General features: G+C 40.3%; 1 protein-coding gene across 3 annotated transcripts in view; it reads left to right on the top strand.

Annotated features, from left to right (window-relative positions):
- The window catches only part of PRKCA (protein kinase C alpha), a 305,267-nt gene that overhangs the window by 5,648 nt on the left and 277,136 nt on the right, over nt 1–22,483 (top strand). For 2 of the 3 annotated variants that reach the window (XM_032776324.2, XM_075071879.1), the window contains exon 2: nt 266–297. The gene's annotated coding sequence lies outside the window, so the exon portion shown is untranslated. Of the gene's footprint in view, nt 1–265; nt 298–9,584; nt 9,631–22,483 lie in introns of all 3 variants that reach the window. The other variant, XM_032776311.2, reaches the window with a different exon arrangement.

Below are 22,483 nucleotides of genomic sequence, written 5' to 3'. Positions count from 1 at the left end.
TGCGGATCCAAAATTGTTTGTAGAATAAAATAAAAATAAAATAAAGGTTTGCCAGAAAATGAAATTACATAGCTGGAATCTGCTGCTATTCTCATCTTTGAAATAGATGGGTTAATGCTTTGTTTTGTATTATAAAATCTGTTGCTTTCTTAACAAAACCTGAAATCATGTAGTTTAATGTGAGAATTTTTTTTCTTATAGTAGGTTAGTGGAAAGAAGCAATAACTAAATATGTTAAGACAGTGTTTGTCTTTTTCCCTTGCAGGGGGTTTGGGAAACAAGGATTTCAGTGCCAAGGTAAGCCACAAATAGTTTGTTGATTTGCATATAGTGTTACACTTCATTTTAAATCCAGCCAAAGGTTGACAGACAACAGGAAAAGCTATGCAAGTGATCTGTCCTTGTATACATTGAAAAGGATCAGAATTGTTTAATTAAGATTTTTTTAAAATATGAAACATGCAAATCAGGAGGTTTCTTTTGACAAAGAGTTTCCTCAAATTAAATGTCATAATCTGCATACAATGCAGCCTCTAACTTTTTACAGAAAGAATGTTTATGCAATGTATATCTTACAGAGGCCACTCTTTTTTTTTTTTTTTTTTTTTGGGCTGGAGGTGCTGCATGTGGGGGTGTGTTGGAAAATAAAATCACCTATTAGTCTTATGGATTTTCATTCATGTCCAAATCTTTTTGTTTTTAATCTTCATCTCTTTTACCTATAAATTCAGATGGACCATTGGTTTGAACTGTATTTTAATCAACAAAAGGGAGTCACTCTGTGATGTAGAATACAATTAAGAAACCCCCAAATGATAAAATGAATGTAATGAATTCCCAGTCAGCGGAGCTAGCAATTATTGTAGTAATGTGAACTGATAACAGTTGGAAGTTATATTCGGATAAATATATTAAAACTTATCTCATGCAATGTTTTGTTATAGGCTTTATAAACAACGTCGTGATATTCATTCAGTATTTATTAGCAATAGTTTTGTCTACTTTTTATATAGTATCGTAACCTTTTAATGTTTTTAATAGACATCAGTATGATGTAACATCTTATAATTTATCTGTCCTGTTGATGCTACATGTGTACTCAGTAGTTAGCCTTCTGGCTCTTTCGCTCATTACACTTTCTACGATTGTTTGCTAATGCTTTAAACCACATTTTTCTACCCTCAGTACTGATTTTATGTATTAAGTAGGGGAATGTGCACACTGTTTGTTGTGGTCATTTCATAGCAGGGCTATTTTGATGTTAGCTGGCACTTTTAAAAGTAAAACCTTTCTCATCCTGTACATAGAGGGGTGATATCTTTTAAAAATAGATCCTTGCTACTATTTTTTCTAGTGAAAAAGAGTGACTACGGTACATTTATATCCCCCTTTCTAAAACTGTAGCCTATATTTTGCCTGTTGTCCACTATGTAAGCATATTTTTATCATAGAATCTACACAGGAAAAAAACCTTGTTACTTTTAATTCTCCTGCTATCCCTATGTAAGTCGTAGATCTGGTATCATACTACCAAATTTTTAATGACGTGACACTCTCTTTGTTCCATTAAAGACATTGAAATTTGGCCTCTAGTGAAGGAATTATTTAAATGTTCAACACGGGAAGTTCCCTGAACTATATAATGTTACAAAAATTAATGGGGGGTGAGAATGTTCTCCATTCATTTTGTATTTATTTTTACTGATGAACCTTTAGAAAATCAGTTGATAAGGAAGTACATTTTTTGGTGTTGCCTTCCTATGAAATTTGCATGTTCTTTTTCTGGTGTACTTCACCATTATGGGCCATGAGCATGTCAAGTGTTTAATATGTTGAAATTTAAGGGCCTCCCTGATTTCTCCCTTTATTACATTTCACTGATAGAAGCTGGTTGAGTACATGGGGAAACTTCAGATGTGTGAATAGTTGTGTATGCTCAACGTTTGGCAAGGACGTGGGTAAGAGCCTGGGAATGAACTAGCTCTGAAGAGAGCATGTTATACTCCTCCTTCTCAAATATTTAAAAAACTTGGAACAAGATGGATAAAATCAAGTTAAAAATCTTTTCAAGCTTTCTCATAAGCCTGCCTTTAACTATAAGGGGTTAAGAGGAAACTTCCCTTGTGTTATTCCAGAATTGCTTATTGCATAGTTTGTTGCATGTTTCTCTTAGGCAGCTGACACTTGCAGTTATCCACCAATGATACAGGACTAGATGGACTACTGTCAGATTTAGTATGGCAATTCCTGTTTCCAGCTTCTTATTTTTTGGGAGGGTTTCTCCTACTACACTTACACTCAGAGTGGTAGAGTTAATTTTAATTTTCCAAGAGGAGGCCTATTAGGTAAGAAATGATATTTATCATAGGAGGTAAAGATCAGAGTTGATCTTGTCTAATATCCAAGACATTATCTTGGCATTGGCAACAGTGAGGGATTTCATGCTCTGGAAGTGTGTGTGTGGTTTGTTTGTTTTTTTTTTCTGGACCCTGAAGGTGTCCTTCCCCAGGTTTCTTGTACATCCATCCAAGCAGTATTTCTGTGCTTTTATAGTACTGGAGGATACTTTGGACTGTGCATTTGAACTCTGCTCTTACATGGTCAAAAGTAATAAAGAACTGATCATTTAAAAAAATTCTCATCTTTATCATGGTTGCTAATGCCATAAAATACATTTCTTCATCCTGAATGTCTGTCTGTGTGTTAATGCACCGATCACTGGGGTATCTGATCTTTCCTACTGTAATATTTAAATGATGAACTTTGCTGTTTGCTGATCCAGATGAAAGTGAAATCACATTCATTAGAAATATTATCAGGAGTTGTCCTTGAATCTTAAATCTCTCTCTCTGACAATTGGGTGGGTGCTGCACTTCAGCTCTCTGACTTAATCATAGTTCTTTAGTTCTAAAACAGTTCTACTATAGATAGAGAATTAATTGTTCATTTCTTTCTCTCCTCCTTCCTTCCTCTTGCTTCTCTCTGACTATTAATAATAAAGGAAAAGGGTTATGTTTGAGGTCAGACTACTTCACTGTAGCACCCGTGCAACTCCGAAATGCAGGATTAATTGGGATCTTCAGGCAAGGCCAGGGTGTTGTTAACTGCAGTGAATAAGTAAGAAAGTTTTGCTGAATCGGAAGACATTAAATAAAAGTGTAAAGGGGAAAATAGGAAAAGAAAAATAGAGAAATACTGGATGATGGGCAGATGGAAATGAAAGCCCAAGAGAAAAAGTGGGCTTTTCGCTTCCTGGCAGCTAATGCAAAATAAAATCGTAACATTTATCTTAATTATGTAGTCCTTTAAAAACATGTGTCTCTGTCACGTCTTCTGTGATTAGGGATTTTCTTTACTCTAATGTCACTAAAAAAACATTCAGTGACTGTTTCACGTCCTTTGTTGTAGCCTAATGGTGTTACCTTGTCTTGATCTGGCAGGTGATGGTGTGTAGAATGGGGCTGGAGAGGGGGAAGAAATGAATATACAAAGTGAAATGTTAAACCAGCTGTTAATTGAAGTTGGTCAAACCAAATTGATTTTTACAAGAAACTTTTGAACTCTAATTTAAAAAAAAAAAAATCAACCAAATTTTTATATCCTGGAAGCTAACTAGTATTACCCCATCCCCCTCATTTTTACTCTTGTCTAATAAATTCTTGCCTTTTGGAAATTAATGGACTTGTCTGGTATTTGGAAAGCTGCTATAGTTAGTGTATCATTTAACATTCCATGAGAAATAAAGTCACTACAGTAAAAGCTGTGTTATCCAGCACTTTACCAGCCGGAAAGCTCTAGAAACTGGCATTTCTGATAGCCATTAAAAGTCCGGTGTTGCAGGGCCGGCAGGCTCCCTACCTGGCTCTGTATGGCTCCCAGAAGCGGTGACTTAGGGCCTGAGGTCGTTCATGTAATTTTTTTTTCTGTGCCTCAGTCTGGGTTTGGTTCCCTGAAGTAAGAATCAGTTTTATTTCCAGCAGTGAACATGACGAGATCAGCATTTGTGGTGTTAAGTAAATAATTTTCCCATGTTCAGATTTTGTGGTCACCTACTGCAAACTCTGCCTCTTAATTTACTACTTCACTGCCTTTAATGGGGTTGCAATACTCCACACTCTTCATTTTCCAAATACATATTAAGATTTGAGGCTGACTGACAAACTGCCTCAAATCAGGAAGTCTTTAGAGTTTGCGTGTGTGTGTGTTTGTATTATTGACTTAGCACTAATATTATGCTTAGCTAATCCATGTAATTGTGTCCCTTCTATGGTTACTATCACTCTCTGCCTCCATTTGTCTGAGTGTTTTTTATGCCTGGTTGTTACATCTTGTCTTAACTAGATTGTAAGCTCTTTGGAACAGGGTCTGTATCTTATTATGTGCAGCACCTAACGCAGTGAGACTGCCGACTTGTTTAAGGTCTCTGGGTACTATTGTAATGCAATTAATATATATAATATACTTCTGTTAGCCTGATGCTAAGATTGCAGTTCAGTTCTACAGAAGTCAGTGAGACTCTGTAGGGGAGTTAAGATCTGTGCTTGCAAGTGCCTTCTGTAGGATCAAAGTCCATCTGAGTGCAAACTGTTGCACGTGAAAATTTAAGAAACATAAATGTTTTGTTCTTAAGTACATTTTAAGTAGATTCCTATGTTTTTTAACTTCTGTCTGCATTTGTTTTGCCCTCCTCCTCCCACCCCCCCCGCCTTCCCAACAATGCACACTCCAAGTGGGGAAGAAGCATGTTTTCATATGGGACTGATACTGGGGGACCTTTCCAGCTGTGCTGAAGAATTCTGGAATGTCTTTAAATAGTCCAGATCCTACGTTAAGAACAGCTTGAGTAGGCCCTCATTGGTATTATCACTCCTTGCAGGTGAAATGGCCTCGGCTTGAATGGTTTATCAGTGCAGGACTGGGATCTTCATTTTCCTCAGCCTCACTTATGTATACTAGGGTGAGTTCTTCCTCCTTTCACAGAGGTGTTGTGAGGATATATTAATTCATGTTTGTGAAATGCACAGGTTCTAGGATGATGAAAGCCATAGAAAAGACTATGAATAACGTAAAATAGAACCAGGTGTACAATAATGAGTTCACAATTTATTCATGAAGTAGACATGCCTTATTAAAAGAGCAGAGTACGTCATTTACTTGTTTTCCAGGCAACTTCTGTTGGAAAATCTGGGCTTATTGTACTGTGTGCGCACGAGTGTTTTGGTTTTTTGTTTTTTAGAAAATCTGACTCAAGGTGGTATAGAGAGAAATGCATTTTGACTCATTTTAGGTGTTCTGGAATTATATTTCCACAACAGCAGATCCACCTTCCCCCTCTGTGCACTTCTAACATGCTCATTTTTTTTTTTTTTTTTGCTTGAATCAGTGAGCTGTCCCAGTCATTTTTACAGTTAAAGAAAATGACTGTTTCGTTGCTCTGAAAATGGTTCTATGAAGCTCTTCACATTCTTAAGTATGTGGGAGTGATAGCTGATTTAGAGATAACAGCCAAACCAGTTTGAGTCCTGGACAGACAAAATTGGTGTATTCTTTTTTTGTTCCATTTGGTTTTGCATGATTGCACAACAAAACACCGCAACAGCTGCTGCCATACCAATATTCAGTTCATGTGAATTAAATTGCAAAATAGCATTTTAACATTTTAACAATTATGTTGGAGCTGGTGTTTAGCAAGTGTTCTAAATGGCTTTCTCTGTTATAAGCGGAATTTCATGAAATGTTGGGAAGAGAATTTGTAGAAAGGTGAAGTAAAAAAAAATCACATTTCCTGACTGAGATTCAATGAGGCTCATAGTCTTGTTTTTTTTTTTTTTTAATTTGAATTTGTTTGTTTTTGACTGGATGTTACGTCCTCATTCAGTGGCAAACCCTCCAGACTTTAGTCACGTGAATCATTCCACTGTTAACACTGAAGTTAATGGAACTACACACATGAGTACAAGTCTGTAGGAACTAACCGTTAGGGCCAAATCTTGATAGTTGTTATAAACTAAAACCCTGTTGAAATCAATAGGCATCAACTGAAGTCTTTAGTTGTTCACTGGTTATTGCTATTGGAAAATGAACTCTTAAAAAGTTGAAAAATACAGTGAAATCTGCTCTCAAGACTTCCTGTAATAGATGGCTCCTATCTCAAGCAAATACACTAAAATAGGGTGTGTGTGGATTCCAGTATAACTTCGTTTAACCTTCAGTTAAAACCATTCCTATACAAAACAAAGTACCAGCAAAAACTGCTAAAGTAGCAACATACATTGAGCTTTATTCTACTGAGGGAAATGTAACTTTTTTGAGATTCTTATGTATGTGCATATTTCCAATTGCCTGGTGTTGCTTTTGTTTTTCTCTCCAAAGTGATACACTTCTCTGAAAACAGGTATTGTGCCCCTATAATCTGCCCTTTTGTCCATTCCAAGGGTGAGCATGTTCAGCTTGGTGGTTTTTGTGGGGTGGCGGGGTGGGGGTTTCCAAATCTATTAAAGTGGCAAAGCTTCAGTAAATGGATTGGCCATACAGTATGTCATGCAACATGTCAGATTTTGGCTCAATCTAACCACCTCTGATAACTAGTTGTATAAATGAGCCTGCTGACTGAGGACATTTAACAAATACCATTCTTCTCTCTCCCTTTGTTCCTTTTGGTTTTTCTAAATTACTTTGAATACATTTAAAGCAGTGTTTCCCAAACTTGGGACGCCGCTTGTGTAAGGAAAGCCCCTGTTGGGCCAGACTGGTTTGTTTACCTGCCGCATCCGCAGGTTTGGCTGATCGTGGCTCGCACTGGGCGCGGTTTGCTGCTCCAGGCCAATGGGAGCCTCTGGAAGCAGTGGCCAGTATGTCCCTCAGCCCGTGCCACTTGCAGCAGCTCCCATTGGCCTGGAGCAGCGAATCGCGGCCAGTGGGAGCCGCGATCGGCCGGACCTGCGGACGCGGCAGGTAAACAAACTGGCCTGGCCCACCAGGGGCTTTCCCTACACAAGCGACGTCCCAAGTTTGGGAAACGTTGTTTTAAAGGATGAAAGTTCTCCATTTAAAAAAAGAGAACAGAAGGGAGCTAAGGGAACAGCTGCCATCCTATATGTGAGTTTTCAGTTGTCCTGTATGTGTAGTGCTATTGGTGATGGAGATGTTGTAAGAGTACAGCAAAAAGGGATCTTACCAGAATTCCGTTTACATTCTATTCAAGCCTGTAAAAACTGAATAAAAGGGATCAACAATTCTGAATTTCAAGTCATTTGAAATGAATTGTGTAGTGTGAATATACATTGGTGACGTCCATAGCACAGCTGTTTTTTTCACACATCTGTTGGAATCGAGGAACAGATTGTCTAAGTCACTAGTGAAAATGAATATATTTTGTTAAATAAATCCTTCTGTAAATTCCATGTTCTACCAAGTATTTCAGTCGGTAAAAAAGGTGTTGTTTCCTCATGGTGTTTGATTTCTGCATGTAGCTATTTGCTTGTCTAAACCTCACCCACATGTTAGTACAAATAGCAGTTTCTTTAATCTTGGTTTCTGAATCACTTATACAGTAATGACCCTGAGTTGCTTACAATCAGGGTGTTACAAAGCCGTGCGGTTTTTGAACAGGATTTTTTTTAAATGCATATTGGACATGTGTTTTGTTTTCTTAGAAGTGGAATTATTTCTTAAAGGAATATAATGATTTTATGCCAAATACAGGTCATGCTGTTCCACTAGCTATTTCTATTCTTTAATTTGATTTTATAATTCTTATGGCCTGTCAGTGGTATCCGTGTTTTGTTAAGGAGTACTTCAAGTGTTTTGGTCTCTGCTCAGATATGCAGGTACATGGCATTGTGTAGCCTGTGAAACTGATCACTGCATTTGTTGACATATGCAAAGAAGTCAGTAATGCCTATTTTTAAGAACTCTGAAAGGCTTACTACTATACCAGGAAATCAGAGTAAAAGTATGAGGAACAGTTTAGGGCATCTGACATACAGTCCCTACAAAGGAAAATACCAGCGTGTGTGTGCTTGGCAGAACTTATGTTTTTATAAGTAAGCTTCTTAAGAAAAAGATAAACATTACACTTAATGTAATAGTCTAAAGTTTTGGTGGCAAAATAGTTAGGATCTGATCCTACAAGCTGTTTTGTGTGGGCAGACTCCATGCTTCTATGAGGAGACTCCACTGAAATTAGTGGAGCTATATACAGGTTGCTCCTACATCTCTGAAGTCATACTGACTTCATTGTGCTTCTGCAATGTTCTGCCCACACATACAACATTTTGCAGGATTGAGGCTTTACTTTGTCAAATATTAATGCTGGCATTAAGCTGATTATAATATTTTAGATACAAATAGATTGCAGTATAAATTCTAAAAGGCCGATTTTTATTCACAGATTAATGAAATTGGTTTTCATTTGGTCATAGGCCAGCATAGGCCACCACAGAAGCGTTGGACATGGGCATGCCCTGCAATGCCTAGTGCTCTGTTGTTATGCTTTGTGTCTTGGTGAGAGAATAATAGAAGGTGAGTGATTATCATTGTGTGGTTGACAATGACTTGAGATTTCATGTTAGAAGTCCTGTTGTAAAAACTGATTCATTTAGGGCCATAAATATATGGGGACATAATAGCTTACTATTGTTGGATATGTAGGTAAATGTGCAGTTGAAGATTTAAGAGTGTGTCGAGCATGCAATAACTAATATATCATTAACATGTTGGGGAATCATAGGGGTGGGTGGATGGGGGTGTATATTCATCTTCATAAACAGACTTTCTGCAGTGAGGATGGTTTTGAAAGCTTGTGTTAAGAGAATGTAATTTAAATGATCTTAAGCTTTAGCAATGGGCTCAGCCTTGTGTGAAATGTAAATGAAGACCTCATCTCTTCCCCATGGAGCATATATTGTAAATTTAAAAACCTATAAATTAGAAAGATTGCTATGCACTTATTTTAGAACTTCATTTTTATAGTGATGTTTGCTTTAGTTTGGCATTCATCCCATTTGTGCAAATTTTGACCTTTAAAAATTCTTTCCATTCTCTGTTTTTTATTGAGCCTAGCTTTGGCAGTGGGTGGGTGGATGGTTGTGGCCAAGACATACTCTATCCTCTGTTTAGTTTAAATTAATTTGAGTTTGAAGTTTGATTATGCAAAGGGTTGTATCAGATTTACAGATGTCATGACTTCTCACTTGGCCAAATAAATAAATAAGTAAAATTGTAAAAATCAACAGTACTAACTTTAGACTCCTCAAATGTAAACACTGTAAAGAATGGAAGTTTATGAGGGTGGTAAAATTGATTTAGGTCCTGATTCTGCAAACCATTACTCGTATTGGTAGTCATAGTGAAATCAGTGGGACTATGTGTGAGTGCAGTATCATGCTCTTAGCTAGCATAGTAGCTATAATTTTGTAGTCTTTCTTATTATTTTAGGCCCTGATCCTGCAAACTGCTTCATGTGGGTAGGCCTGCTTTGAGGTCAATGGGCATCTCCCAGGTCTGCTTCCAAAGAGCAACTTGTGGGATCAGAAACATAGTGTATCTATAGTTATAGACTGTGATTGATTTGTTATTTGCAGTGTGGTAGTGCCCAGAGGCTCCAATCAGATGCTGTGAAGACATGTAGTAAGTGAGGTATCTCTTTTCCAAAGAACTTAATAATTTGGTTAAGAGCATGATAGAACAGATGGCTGAATCAGGTGGGGGGCTTTTGGGGCACAGTGGTGTTTTTGTGCATAAATTAGCTCATGGCCTGCCTACATATTTGCATAAAACAATACTCACTTGCCTGAACTCAATATTAAACCTTTAAATAGCATTATTATAAAAAAATCAAGTTAATGAAATCAGAAATAATCTATATAGTCAAAATTGTCTTTAATTCTTAGTGGAATTTAAAAAGAGACACACAAATACATGCTGTGTAACTTTCAGGTAATTTTGCATCACATGAGGAAGCAGAGCCCTGTAATCAGTCAGTCAATACAGGATGTATGTAAAAGCAAACTACTTCTGTGAATTAATATTTTTAGGAAATTCTGTTGTAACATAAAATTAGCTATCTATTGTTTCACTTTTTTCCCCCCTATTTGGGGCCTCCCCAGTCTGTGTATCTCTTGGCATTTTCTGCAAACTATGCTGTGAGTCCATAGTCAAGAGAGGGACAATCAGTTTTTAGGTCATATATATTATTGTGTGCATGCTGCTGCTTACCTGTTCACTAAATATAGAATGGCAAATGGATGCAAATCTTCAGATCTAAGGCCCCTTTCTTCTTCTTCTAGTGATCTGTGGGACAGAGATGTCTCTCTCACATTTTGTACTTGTAGTTCTTTTCTGGCTGACTTAATCACTGAGAAAAGAAACTCCACCCTTGTAGGGATGTCAGCATGTCACCATCCTCCTAGTCTTGATGTGCTTAGTGCCTCTCCTTGCATGATTGGGCTAGGATGAGTTTGAGTCCACCCTGTAACTGACTGTCTTGTGTAGCTCTGTAATGTTTAAAATGGCATTGAATGGTTGCTACCAAGCCATTTCTCCGATTGGCATAGGGATAAGCCTCTATGCACCCTAGCCAAGGGAGACCTGCTGGGCCAAATGGAAAGGAGTGCTGCTTTCTGCTGGCAAGAGAACTGTATTTTTAAGATATGTGAAGTGTTGCGTTTGAGACTTCTTGACAGTTAACTCTAATCAGTTGTTGTGTAGCACTTTCCTGTTACTCTGTTGTTTTGTCATGGTATAAGGGAAGATCAAATAGAGAGGCTGGGTGTGTATCTGTGCTAGGAGTTGATTGTGCTGAGCAGTTCTGTAAAGAAAGTTCTGTCCTTAGCTAGGAATAAGTTGTGTGGAGAGTGGTTGCCTGAACCAAGTTGGCTTTGTTTAGTGCAGTTAATAAAAGTAAGAGGAAAAGAGAGCAGAGAGGGTAAGAAGCAAGTAGAGGTGAGAGGGAAAAGAGAATCAGTTTGCATGAGAAATTTTAAAACATGCAATATTTTTTCCACCATATATAGTTTGTTGATGCCCCCCCACGCAGACGCTCTTCTGGAATAAGGCTTCTTCTGGCAATGTGTGGATTTCCAATTCTAGGTCTGCTGTGGCACATGCTGCCTTTTGTGTGTGTGTGTGGGGGGGCGGGTTTGGGAAGGGAAGGGGAGAAACTAGTTCAGTTCTGCGATCAGTTTCTGTAAGACACAACAACCTTTCCTCTGCCAGAGACCACGCTTGTCAGCACTCCAGTATTGTAATTTGTCACCTCATTGAAGAGTGAAAATTTAAGGCCTCCTTTCATAGCTGGGTGTGTTTTGTGTTCAACGTCAATGTACTCTTTCAGAATGATTTTAGTGCAAGATTTAACTTGTTAGAAAGTCTACATTGTCTGAGACTTTTTACATATTAGCATGAGTACAGATAGTGTCAATTAACATTGCTTTGTTAAATCACTATTTATAGCCAAAAGGTAATGAGCAAAGGCTAAAGCAATGAACTTCTGATCATAATTTTCTTTGTACCATTTTCTGGGCATCTAGAATTGTCCCTGTTAAGCGTGATACTGTTTTGTGAACTGAAAATAGGATCATTTTATCCAGTCATACTAACAGCAAAGTCTTGTCAATGCTGGGTTATGTTTGTAAAGAAGGAATTTTTTCAAAGTATCAGTGCAGATGTTTGGAGTATTTAAGGACCATAAATGTGGGATACAATGTGTAGCCAACTCTTCCTCAGAAAAACAAAAGTGGGAAACAAATTCTTTGTGAGACAGACAATGTTGCAAACAGCAAATAGATGTTTTTGCAGTTTTGATTGGCTCTTTCTGGTAGAAGCTTGGTACAGCTGTTTCTCAAGAATAGGGTGACCAGATGTCCCTATTTTATAGGGACAGTCGTGATTTTTGGGGTCTTTTTCTTATATAGGAGCCTGTTACTCCCCCCCCACCCCCACCCCCTATACCAATTTTTCACGTTTGGTTTCTGGTCTCCCTGCTCAAGAGAGCCTGGAGAAGCTATGGTAGGTAATTTGTGCAATTCAGCAGCCCGTCATATCATCTTTGGGATGTATTTAATTTCAGATATACTGAAAGAATAGAAGAGGACAATAAAGTACATGCTGTATCTTCCACTGTAGTTGCAAGTGTTTTTGCCTTGACCCTTTTTTCTCTCTCCTCCTCCCAGAAGAATTTACTCTCATTGATATAATACAGCTAAATATTTAGAATATATTACATAAAGTGTTAAGTTTTAAAGATGTTCTCATTTCAGTTGAACTTCTTCTAAACTTACTTTATATCTATGTAACAAGAAGCTATAAAATGTGAAAAGTTTAAAAAAGTTTGTTAGCAGTGATGCCAAATTCTGATTTCCACCCCCCCTCCCCGAATTTTATAAGGGATTTATTTTCATATTGCAGTTGTGAACATTTTAGATACTAGTTGCTTAATGACACTGAGGTTTACATAGATAAAATGAAATTTAAAGGAATTTTGTTGTGATATATTTGTAATTTTATCTGGAATGCATCAAGGCATGATAAGTTGTTGTGCTTTCATCAAACAGTATTTTCAATGTTTTTTGAAGTTTTATAACTAAGACAAGTGTCTGAAAATGGTTTACTTTATATATTTCCACTTGGAATTATGTTGTTAATGGCAGATTTTTTATTATACGCCTTTACTAATAGGTTTTTTTGTCTAATTGTTTTTTAAACAACATACTTGTTTGACAAGAAAATATTTATTATTTTATTGTTGAGGCAATTGAGAGAATTGATATTTCTCTTACTAGACTTTAGTAATAGTCTGAAACCTTGTGGCATGGTAGAAAATTACAACCAAAGATGCAAGTGGTTAGTAGGATCTTCAGAGGTTCTGCTTTGCCATTTAATGTTCACTTTTTAGCTCTCATAAAAAGAAGTTTAAAAACTTTGCCACTACAAATTTGTATTAAGCATAGCTCATTGTTGCAAAGATATTGTACAAGTTTTCTAAATACAATATTATAATCAGAAATCGCTTTTAATTAAATTCCGTGTGACTCCCATCCTCTTTCAAGAGATTTTGTAAATTATATTATTTTCATTTGTTATTTTAACACCCATTTCCACTTACTTGCTGAATAATTCTTGACTCTGCTCATTTGGCAAGCAAAGAATAACTTTCTTGGAACTGAGGAGAAGCAAAGCAAATTTGTAGATGTTGATTTATGAGGGAGTAAAAACAAACTTGTACACGAAAACAAATGAAAACCTAAACTGCTGCAAGTTCTTTTTTGGGGGATTTTTAAGTGTTATTTTAGTCATTTTTTTCTATATCAAAGAGAACAGAAACTTACAGAATATTAATAATAGGATTCCTCACACCCTTGTTACAAAGATATTAGTACTGGCATAAACAATAATAGTTAACACTTATGGCAACTTTGATCTGTTGATCTCAAAACACCTTACAAAAGTGAATTGATTTGCCCAACATCAAACATAATCAGTGCCAGATTTGGGAATAGAAATGAGAGGTGAAATCCTGACCCTGTTGAAGTCAATAGGAGTTTTACCATTGAGTTCAGTGGGGCCAGAACAGGCCTGCTGACAGAAATTCTAGGCCCCAAGGCCAGGGCCGTGCCTAGGGTGGGCAGGGTCCGAGGCAGAAATGACGAATACATCACTTCTGGACCCCCCCCTCCCTAAGTGGTTTTGCATGCCTAGGTGCCCTGTGGCCTACTTGGGTGATTTAAAAGGCCTGGGGTCCCCAAGCCCCTGGGCAGTTGCCCCCTTTGCACCTCCCCCAGCAAATCAGGAAGCTTGGGCCAGAATTTTATGCCAGGTCTCCTGACTCGGAGTCTAGTGCCTTATTACTGGAACATGCTGTCCTGTATACATGTAACTAGTGCATCTCAGTTTCTGAAACTGATACAGCATATGTAATTTATTATTAATGAGCGATATTAGTTAATTTAGGTTTGCAGCAAATGCTTAAATGTGGGTATGGCTATGGTGTTCAGGTCGCTAGTTAAGAGGCTGTGGAACCCTTATAGCAGGGGTAGGCAACCTATGGCACGCATGCCGAAGGCAGCACCTGAGCTGATTTTCAGAGCACTCACACTGCCTGGGTCCTAGCACCGGTCCAAGGGGCTCTGCATTTTAATTTAATTTTAAATGAAGCTTCTTAAACATTTTAGAAACCTTATTGACTTTATGTACAACAATAGTTTAGTTATATATTATAGACTTATAGAAAGACACCTTGTAAAAATATTAAAAATGAATTACTGGCACGCAAAACCTTAAATCAGAGTGGATAAATGAAGACTCAGCACACCACTTTGGAAAGATTGCCTACCCCTGCCCTATAGTATGTGACGTCACCCTCCGTATCTAAAATACTGCAACTAACGTTTCTCAGTTAATATTGTCATAAGTGTTAATTTAATCAAATATAGGAGCAGAAATATACCCTGTACAATGTGTCTCAGTTGTACTTGTCCAGCTAGCAGGAAAGCCATATTGGTTCTTACATATGTATGTCAACATAGTATTTTTAAACAATTTGGTTTAAAAAAAATAAACACATGGGGAATGGATGTATTGAAAGGTGGGGTTGTGTTTTAGGTTACAATCTAAATGAATTATAATGAATGGAGTTAGACTAACTTACACCAACTGAGATCTGGAACTTGGTATTATAGAATGCAGTGAAGCTACCAGTGGAGAGATCTTACAGAATACCTTAAATTTTATTTGTGGATATGCAGGTGTGCTGGAACAGTTTTTATAAGGGAGTGCTGAGAGCCACTGAACCAAACTGTAAATCCTGTATATAATGGAAATCACTTCAAGCTGTGAGCATGCCCAGCATCCATAGTTCCAGAAATATGTGTAGGTGTGTGAAATCCTTGACCTGGACAGGATGGAGTGGGATAAGCTTCAGTTTTGAAATACGTACAATGCCTGAACCCACAAGTTCAGATCACATTAGGGTCAAATAGTCAGCCCTTGACCCTTTTGAGGTTAGTAGAGTGATTTCCATGTGATGAGAGGATCTCCGTGTGCATGTGTGTTTAATGACAACTTTAAAACAAAGGTGTTGTATGTGGGAAAAATACAGTTGCATGGCACTTCAATTGCCTTTGGAGAAGTGACTGTGTTTTATACGTCTATAAATCACCTAGCACATTTTAGTTAGCTCCCAAAGAAACCTTGCCTAAAATTGCTGCTTCACCCATCCTTCCCGCTGCAGTGTAGCATTCTGTGCAATCTTGCTAGCCAAATTGTCTTCAAACTTGTATATGGCTGCACTCCAGCTGCTGTATGTCTGTATTGTTCTAGCTATCTTAGGCATGATATGGAAAATAATTTATAGTGTCTGAGCATGTCACAACTTTTAATGTGTGTAGCCTCACAACACCCCTGGGAGGTAGGGAAATGCTATTATCCCTATTTAACAATGGTGAACTGAGGTAAAGAGAAAAAAGAACAAAGGGTACTTGTGGCACCTTAGAGACTAACAAATTTATTTGAGCATAAGCTTTCGTGGGCTAAAACACACTTCGTTAGATGCATGCAGTGGAAAATACAGTAGGAAGATAGTGAGTGTGTGTGTGTGTATATATAGATATATATATGTTTCCTACTGTATTTTCCACTGCATGCATCTGATGATGTGGGTTTTAGCCTGCAAAAGCTTATGCTCAAATAAATTGGTTAGTCTCTAGCCACAAGTACTCCTCGTTCTTTTTGCTGATACAGACTAACACAGCTACCACTCTGAAATCTGAGGTAAAGAGAGACATCTTTAGGGTATGTCTATACTACCCGCTGGATCGGCGGGCAGTGATTGATCCAGCGGGGGTCGATTTATTGCAGGAGGTGAGATAAATCGACCCCTGAGCGCTCTCTGTCGACTCCTGTACTCCACCAGGCTGAGAGGCACAGGTGGAGTCGATGAGGGAGCTTCAGCAGTCGACTCATCACAGTGAAAACACTGTGGTAAGATGATCTAAGTACGTCAACTTCAGCTACTTTATTCACATATTCCTTCTCCCTAGATTGAGCTAGTGCCTGAAAATAGCAGTGTGGCTGTAGAGGTGGTGGTTCAGGCTAGCTACGGAGTATGTATCCAGAGGGTTGGGCAGGGTTGCACTCTAATTGCCAGCCTGAACCACTGCCCAGGCTGTCGTCACATTGCTATTGTTCTGCACTAGCTCGAGCAGAGTTAGCACATATATGCCTTCACTTTTTCATCCTCTAGATAAATGGGGAACATTAACATTTATTTGAGTTTAAGGACTTTCTTTTCCAAAATGTTGAGGTAAAATATGCATCTAATTTGCTTGTCATATTACTGTGAGCAGAAAAATCAGATACTCAGAGGAAAAGGGTGGTCTTAGACTTGGATTCAGTTTCCAGCCTGGTCTACACTACGCGTTTATACCGAATTCAGCCTGCACCTGTCCACACAACGAAGCCCTTTATATCGATATAAAAGGGCTCTTAAAACTGATTTCTGTACTCCTCCCCAATGAGGGGAGTAGCCCTGAAATCGGTATTGCCATGTTGGATTAGGGTTAGTGTGGCTGCAATTCGACGGTATTGGCCTTCGGGCGGTATCCCACAGTGCACCATTGTGACCGCTCTGGAAAGCCATTTGAACTCGGATGCACTGACCAGGTAGACAGGAAAAGCCCTGCGAACTTTTGAATTTCATTTCCTGTTTGGCCAGCGTGGAGAGCTCACCAGCACAGGTGACTATGCAGAACTCATCAGCACAGGTGACTATGCAGTCTCCTGAGAATCGAAAAAGAGCTCCAGCATGGACCGCACGGGAGGTACTGGATTTGATCGCTGTATGGGGAGAGGATTCCGTGCTAACAGAACTCGGTTCCAAAAGACGAAATGAAAAAACATTTGAAAAAATTTCCAAGGCCATGAAGCAGAGAGGCCACACTAGGGACTCAGTACAGTGCCGTGTGAAAGTTAAGGAGCTCAGACAAGCCTTCCAGAAAACCAAAGAAGCAAATGGAAGGTCCGGGGCAGGGCCGAAAACATGCCGCTTCTATGCTGAGCTGCATGCAATTCTAGGGGGATCTGCCACCAGTACCCCATCCCTATCCGTGGATTCTGAGGTGGGGGTGGTAATCTCAGCCATGGCTGAGGATTCTGTGGATGGGGAGGAGGAGGAAGAGGAGGATGAGCTTGCAGAGAGCACAGAGCACTCTGTTCTCCCCAACAGCCAGGAGCTTTTTCTCACCCAGACGGAATTACCCTCCCAGCCCTCCCAAGCCACTTTCCCACACAATGAAGCAATGGAAGCGACCTCTGGTGAGTGTGCCTTTGTAAATATAAAACATGGTTTAAAAGCAAGCGTTTTTTAATGATTAATTTGCCCTGACGACTTGGAATGCATTCGCGGCCAGTACAGTTATTGGAAAAGTTTGTTAACATGTCTGGGGATGGAGCGGAAATCCTCCAGGGATATCTCCATGAAGCTCTCTTGGATGTACTCCAAAAGCCTTTGCAGAAGGTTTCTGGGCAGGGCAGCCTTATTCCGTCCTCCATGGTAGGGATACTTGACCATGCCATGCATGTAGCAAGTAATCTGGTATCATTGCATGACAAAGCCTAGCTGCGTGATGGTCCCGGTGTTTGCTGGCATTCAAGCAACATCTTTCTTTATCTCACTGTATTATCCTCAGGAGAGTGATATTGTTCGTGTAACCTGGTTGAAATTCAGGAATTTAATTAAGGCGTACAGAGATGGCCATTTCCTACTGGGCTGTTGCTGTCTGTTGCTTAAAAGAAATCCTCCTTGGCAGGTAGCTAAAGCAGGGAAAGGGGGAGGGTGATTGGTGCTGAGCTTTTTTCATGTTTTGGCTAGCAGTGATCTTCCTTGCTATGCAGACCACACGGTGGGGGGGTGGGTGTCGGAGGGAAGAGATGTTTAGAATGATCTTCCATGATACCAGACCACGGGTGGGGGAGAGGTAACGCGATCATCCCAGAGATTGGATGGGGAGCGAGGGTTGCTGCTGTTGCATGTTTAACAGGAAAGAAGCAGCACTTGAAGGGCGCTTCTGGTATTTGAGGAAAGGAGGGCACTGTGTATATGAAGGCTTGCAGAAGCCGAAAGACAGTGGTTTACCATGGACGCATGCAAGCTGAATTCTGCTGCCCGAGCTACATCCGTGAGATCTCTAACACCAGAGCTGCAAGGCACTCATATCTTAGGATGCAAAATGTGACCTTGTAGAAATCCACATGTGCTATGTAAGGTGAATAGTGTCTGTTCACCATGAAAGAGTATAACCATTGTTCTGTAAAATGTATCTTTTAAAATACTTCTCTCCCTCTTTCCCTCCCTCATTGCAGCTGCAAATTTTTCAAGCCTCCCTACTCCATCCTGAAGGCATCTTAGATAGGCGCGGGCAAAAAAGACACGAGACGAAATGTTCTCAGAAATCATGGAAGTGACCCGCAATGAAGAACTCATCTGAATGAAGGAAGGACCATGGTATCAAATTACAGAAAGATGCCAGTGAACGTGAGGACAGGAGGGATGCTCAAGATGAGAGGTGGTGGCAGGAAGATCAGAGGAGGCTGATGCAACGCTGGGGCTGCTGCGTGATCAACTGACAATGCCCGGCGTCTGGTGAGCTTCAGGGAACAGCAGCACAATCACAGAGTGCCGCTATAGCCCTGTGTAAGCACCCTCACCATGTTCCATATCCTCCTCAACCCAGACATGTAGAATGTGTGGGGGGGAGGCTCCATGCACCGGCCCACTCCACCCCGTGGACAGCCCAACTAAAAGACTGTCATTATTTTGAAATTTTTTAGTGGCCTTTTTCCTTCCCTCCTATGCTCCTCCCAAACCACCCCGGCTGTAGACCTTGTCAGTTCGCTGCCTTCTTTTTATAATGAATTAATAAAGATACATGATTTTTAAAGGATAGTGACTTTATTTCCTTAAGCAGGCCTGTAATCAAAGGGGAGGGTGGGTTGCTTACAGGGAATGAGTCGTCATGGCGGGGAGGTGTTCATCAAGGGGAAACAAACACAGCAGTCACACCGACCCTAGCCCGTGATGAACTCGTGTTTCAAAGCTTCTCTGATGCACACTCGCTGTCGTGGTGTGCTCTTATATCACCCTGGTGTCTGGCTGTGTGTGTAATCAGCGGCCAGTGATTTGCCTCAGCCTCACCCACCATAAGGTCTCCCCTTAGTCTCACAGAGACTGTGGAGCACACAGCAAGCAGCAATTACAATGGGGACATTGGGTTTGGCTGAGGTCTGAGCGGTCAGTAATGTGCTCCAGCATGCCTTTAAATGGCCAAATGCACATTCTACAACCATTCTGCACTTGCTCAGCCCTGTAGTTGAACAGCTCCTGACCACTGTCCAGGCTGCCTGTGTATGGCTTCATGAGCCATTGGCATCAAGGCATTAGATTGGGTCCCCCCAGGATAACTGCAGGCCTACTTCAAGCGTCCCAACTGTTATTTTCTGGTCTGGGAAGTGATTCCCTTGCGCAGCTGTTTTAAACAGAGTACGTGTTTCCTGAGGATGCGAGCGTAATGAACCTTTCCTGGCCATCCCAACGTGGATGTTGGTGAAAACATCTCTTGTGATCCACCAGTGCTTGCAGCACCACTGAAAAGTACCCCTTGCAGTTTATGTACTTGATGCCCTGGTGCTCCATGTGCCAAGATAGGGATATGCGGTTCCATCTATTCCCCCTCCCCCTCCCTCCCCGCCCAGTTAGGGATCCATTGCAGCAAAGCCATCAACTATGACTGCTGCAAATTTTCAGAGTCACTACCTTCGTAGCAGCAGCACTTAATGATTGCTTTGGCTACTTTGCATCACAGGCAGCCCTCACAGTAAATTTTCCCATTCCAAATTGATTCCCGACTGACTAGTAGCTGTCTGGCGTTGCAAGCTTCCAGGGCTATTGCCACTGGCTTCTCACTGTTGAGGCTGCTCTCATCATTGATATTCTCGCATTTTCAGGGCAGGGGAAAGCAGTCACAAAGTTCCATGAAAAGTCCCCTTACGCATGTGAAAGTTTTTCGCAGCCACTTGGAATTGTCCCAACCCGCAAACTATGTGGTACCACCAGTCTTCTGACTTGTGTTTCCTGGGCCCAAAATCGGCGTTCAATGCTAGAAACCTGTTCCATTACCATCAGGGTCTCAAAAGCGCAGGGGCCTGCGGTTTGAGAGAACTTCATGTGTGCAGGACTCATATACTTTAGGTCACAAGGGACCAATATGATCATCTAGTCCCTACGTCTGCACTAAAACAGAGCAGTGCCACAGAATCCTACCCATACTCCTTCTATAATAAACCCCGAAACACCTATGTCTGAGTGATTGAAGTCCTCAAAATTGTGGTTTGAAGACCTCAAGCTGCAGAGAATCCACCAGCAAGTGGACCGATGCCCCACCTGCAGAGGAAGTGAAAAACCTCCAGGGGCGTCTGCAATCTGCCCGGAGGAAAATTCCTTCCCGACCCCGAAATATGGCGATCAGCTAAACCCTGAGCATGGTGGGCAAGACTCACCACCAGCCAGACAACCCAGGAAAGAATTCTCTGCAGTAACTCAGATCCCATCCATCACAGACCACTGGACACTACTTACCTGCTGATAATCAAAGATCAATGCCAAATAAGCTTAACCCATCATAATACCCATCCTTTCATAAAACTTATCAAGCTTAGTACTTAAAGCCTAGATATGTCTTTTGCCCCACTACTCCCCTTGGAAGGCTGTTTCAGAATATTCGCTCCTCTAATGGTTAGAAACCTTCGTCTAATTCAATCTAAACTCCCTAGTGTCCAGCACTTTATAACCCATTTGTTCTGTGTTACATAGGTACTAAGCTATAATAATTCCTTCTCCATCCCTAATATTAATCCCTCTGATATTTTATAAAGAACAGCATATCCCCTCAAGCCTTCTTTTTGGTTAGGCTAAACAAGCCAAGCTCTTTGAGGTCTCTTTCATAAAGACAGGTTTCCATTCCTCGGATCATCCTAGTAGCCCGTCTCTGAACCTGTTCCAGTTTGAATTCAGTCATTTTCTTAACATGGGAGACCAGAACTGCACACAGTATTCCTAAATGAGGTCTTGCCAGTGCCTATATTAACGGTACTAACAGGACGCTCCTTATCTGTTGCTGGAAATACCTCGGCCTGATGCACATCCTAAAACTGCGTTAGGGCTTTTTTTAAAGGCTATATCACAGATTGGCGGCTCACTAGTCATCCTGTGATCAACCAATACATCCAAGGTCGTCGTCGTCACTCATGTGCTTTCCAACTGATGTGTCCCAATTTTATAACTAAAATTTTATTATTAATCCCTAATGCATGACCTGCACTTTTCACACTATTAAATTTCATTCCTATTACTATTACGGGGGGGCCGAGTTTACGAGGTCATCCAGATCTTCCTGGATGATACCCTCGTCCTTCTCGTGTTAGCAGATACCTCCCACTTTGGTCGTCCGCAAACTTTGATTAGCGGACAGGGGTTCGGCTGCTTTTTGTGCCAAGGTCGTAAGTAATAAAAAGGTTGAATAAGATTGGTCCCGGGAGGGGCGGGCAACATCCTTGATGGAACTCCAGCTAAAGTAACCTCCTCCAGCCTGACGTTCACCCTTCGTACGACCCGTTGTTAGTCGTCCCCTTTAACCAGTTCCTCACTATCCACCTTTCGATTTCATATTGATCCCCATCCTTTTCCAATTTACTAGTAATGCCCCTGTGGACTGGGAACGTGTTAATGCCTTACTGAAATCGAGGTAAATTAGATTCCACTGCATTTCCTTTGTCTAAATAATCTCAACCTTCTCAAAGAAAGGACGATCAAGCTGGTGGCTGATCGTATCTTGTGGAAACCGTGTTGTAATTTGCCCAATTACCATTAACCTTCAGTGTCCTTAACTACTTCTCCTTCAAATTTTTTTCCAAGACCTTACCCATACTACAGATGTCAAACTTAACAGGCCTATAGTTACTTCGGATCAGTTTTCTCTCCCTTTCTAAGAAAGTTTCAGTTCTTAGCAATTCTCCAGTCCGTACGCAACCCTCTGAGTTTACTGATTCATTAAAAATTCTTGCTAATGGGTTGCAGTGTCATGTGCCAGTCCTGTTAATTTCTTTGGATGGATTATCTGGGCCCTCTGATTTTGTCCATTAAGCTGTTCAAGTTTGGCTTCTACCTCAGATGTGGTAATATCTACCTCCATATCCTCATTTCCTATTTATCTTTCCTTCCATTATCCCTAAGCTCCTCATTAGCCTTATAAAACTTCTGGAGGCAAAGTATTTGTTTAGATATTGGGCCGTGCCTAAGGTTATCCTTAAACCTCCATTCCATCCTCAGTGTTTAGCAGGTCTCCACTTCTTTCTTCTTGTTTTCTTCTTCAATTTCCATATGGCTATAAGAACTATCTGCTAGTTGGTTTTACTTCCTTTTGCAAGGTCCAAC

Source organism: Chelonoidis abingdonii, chromosome 13 (assembly GCF_003597395.2).
Source record: "Chelonoidis abingdonii isolate Lonesome George chromosome 13, CheloAbing_2.0, whole genome shotgun sequence".
Classification (NCBI taxonomy): Eukaryota; Metazoa; Chordata; order Testudines; family Testudinidae; genus Chelonoidis; species Chelonoidis abingdonii.
The sequence above is the reverse complement of the archived record's forward strand: the minus strand, read 5'-3'. Positions and strand labels throughout refer to the sequence as shown.